Below are 3643 nucleotides of genomic sequence, written 5' to 3'. Positions count from 1 at the left end.
ATTATATTTTTAAAAATAATATTATTTATATTTTATTTCTATTTTTTATATAATTATTTATATATTTTTAAATATCTTTTTATTTAATATAAATATTTTCATTATTTTATTTACAAAATTAAATTAAAAAGATATTTAATAATTTTTATTTATTTTATTATTAAAGGTTATAATTATTTATATAAATAATATTTTTTGTTAAGTAATAGTTAAATACTTTTTATTATTATAATTTTTTATATAATTTAATGTTTATTTTTATATAATAGAAATAAATTTATTTATAAAATTTAAAAAGGGAATTGTTTTAAATTTTATAAGAGAAATTACAGCTTTTATAGGTTTATTTATTTTAATTATAAATATATAATTTTTAATAAAAATTTTTACGTTAATTTTAAAAAAATTTATATATTACATTAATATTTATATTATAATTTTAAATAATATTATTATTATAAATAATATTAAAATTTACCGTTAAATCAATTTCTTCTTTTTAACAATATTTATTAAAATAATTATTTTATTATAAAAACTAAATATTATAATTTGATTTTTATAGTAAATATTTATTATATATTTATATAAAAAAATTTTTAAATAATAAATTTAATTATAAATATTTTTATTATATAATTATCTCCTAAAATATTATTAATTTTTATTTAAAAAATAATTTTTTATAATAAAACTATTTATTTTATAATCTTTATTATAATAATAAATATAATTTTTATAATTTTAATATTTAAGATATATTTTTTTTAACTAAAAGTAGTTTATAAATGTATTTAAATAATTAATATTTATATAAATTATAATAAATCTAATATTATTTTTTAATATAATTATTATTTATAAATAAACATATAATATAAATATTTATTTTAATATAATATTAAATTATAATTATTTTATAATAATATTAAATATATTATTTATTATAAAAATTGTTTTATAATAAATTTATATTTAATAATTTTTAGGAAAATTTGATATTTTTAATTTCAAATTCTTTTTATATATTTTTATTAAATTATATATAAAAAGGTTATTCTTTTTTATAAATTTGTTATAATTATTTATATATAATTAAATATATAAAATAAATATTGAATTTATTAATTTTTACGTTTTTTTCTTTTATATTAATTACTTTTATATATATTTTTTAAAGAAAATTTTAATTTTTTTTATTATACTATAATTTTAAACAATTATTTTATATTTATATTTTTTTAAAAAAATTATTTATATTTATATAATTATTTATAAAATATTTAAATTAAAATTATTACCGGTAATTTTAATAAAATAAATATCATTCTTAATAAATTTAACTTTAATAATTTTTTTAATTATAATTACATTTTTATTTTAATTAATTATTATATTTTTAAAATTATTATAATTATTTTCTATAATTATTTTAATTAAAATTACCTTAATTAAAACCTTGTTTTTATTTAAATTAAATATTATATTTAAAAAAATAATTTAAATAATATAATTATTAATTTTAATTTATATTTTTTTTAACTATTATAAATAATATTAATTAATATTTAAAAAATTTTAATAAAAAAATTATTAGTAAAATTGATATTATAAGAATAAAAAATAAAAATAAAATATTAAATATAATAAATTTAGCGTAAAATCTTTTTAAAATAATATAATTATAATATATTTTTTATTTTTTTCTAATAAAATTAAAAATATTATTTAATTTTATTTTTATTTTTATTTTTATTTTATTTATTAAGTATATAATTTATTATAATTATATATTTTTTATAAAAATTATAAGAAATTATTTTATAATATAATATTTTTATAAGATTTATAAATAAATAAATATTATATTAATAAATATTATTTAAAATAATAACGTAATTTTTTTATTATATAATTTAATAATATTAAAATAAAAATAATTAATATAATAAAATTTTTATTTATTTAATTTAATATAAATATGAAATAATTAATTAATAATACTTTTAATAATATTATTAATATTATTAAAATAATTTATATTATTATAATAATGTTTTCTATTTATTATTAAGTATTGTTATCTATTGTGTTAATTAGGTTTAATGGGTTTATGTAATATAGGTTTGTAGGATTGTGTAATAGTGAAAAGGTTTTAATAAATTAAATTGATTAATTTAATTTAGAATTAATAAAAAATAATTATTTAGAATTTAATAAGATTTTTGTAATAAACGTATTAATTCTTTTTATTTTTATTTACCTTTAAAAAATTCTAATAGTTTATTTTTGTCAAGATTAAAGGACAATTTTGATATTATTTTTTATCGATGTTTAAGTAAATAAAGGTAATTAATTTATCAAAGTCATTAAACGTTTTATTTAATTAATATAAATCTTATATAATAATAAATTATTTATTTTGGTTTTAAGGCTTATAATTTTGGGATAGTTATATATTATTTTATTAATATTTTAGGTATTTATTAACCTAAAATGGTTAAGTTTTTATTAAAAATAATTAATTTTTTTTATTATTTTTTTTATTTAACAAAGATATAATTATTTATTTAAATTATATATGTTTTTATTTTAAAGATATTTATAATTTACTTATTTGGGTAAGGTTTGAATTTTTAATTTTAAACCTTTTATATTGGTTTAAAAAATGGTAAAAAAGTTTAATATTTATTTTTAAATTTTAAAAATATTAAAATTATAAATATTATAATTTATATCTTTTTAAAAATTATTTTATATATTTAAAAAAAAATATTATTCTTATAAGAAAATATAACCATTCAATAATAATTTATTATTTTATTTTTTAATATTTATTTTAAATTTAATTAAAGAAAAAAAATAGGTTTAATTTAACAATAAAATTTAAAAATAAAAAAGATAAGAAGATATTATAAAATTTATAAAATTTATAATATATTCTTTTATTAAAATAGATTAAATAAACATATATAATTTAAGAAAAAAGAAAAATGGAATTATTAAAATGATAGGTTATTTTCTGATAAAATTATAATAAATTAATTTTTTTAAAATAAATATATTAGTAGATTTTTGATTTATTAATAAATTTATAATTAAGTTTAAAATTAATTACATAAGCTAATAATTGGCTATAATAGGTTGCGCCTACCAGTAATATTGGAAAAAATAAAAAGAAATATAATATTTTTTAATTTAAAAATATAAAATAATTTGATTTTTTATAATATAAATAATTATATAAATATAAATAAAATATTTACATATATATTTTTAATAAATAATATAAATATTTTAACCTATTTAATAAAATTTAATATTAATTTTGATATATTAATCTAAAAATAATATGTAAATAATTTTATAATAAAATATAAAATAGAAATTAAAAAATAATGAAATATTTACGCGGTATAATAAAACAAAATATATAATATTATAAATTTAATAAAATTAGATTATATAATGTAATAAATGCTAATTATATGTTAATATTAATTATTAAAAACTTAATTATTGGTTGTATATTTTTTAAAAAATAAAATATTTATATTATAATTATTTAAATTATAAGCCATTATTATTTAAATTTAAAATTTTTTAAATAAATTATCCATTAAAAACATCTTTTTACGCTTAA

This window comes from Daldinia childiae (assembly GCF_008694065.1).
Source record: "Daldinia childiae strain JS-1345 chromosome Unknown Scaffold3, whole genome shotgun sequence".
NCBI classification, from domain to species: domain Eukaryota; kingdom Fungi; phylum Ascomycota; class Sordariomycetes; order Xylariales; family Hypoxylaceae; genus Daldinia; species Daldinia childiae.
Note: the sequence above shows the minus strand (reverse complement) of the source record.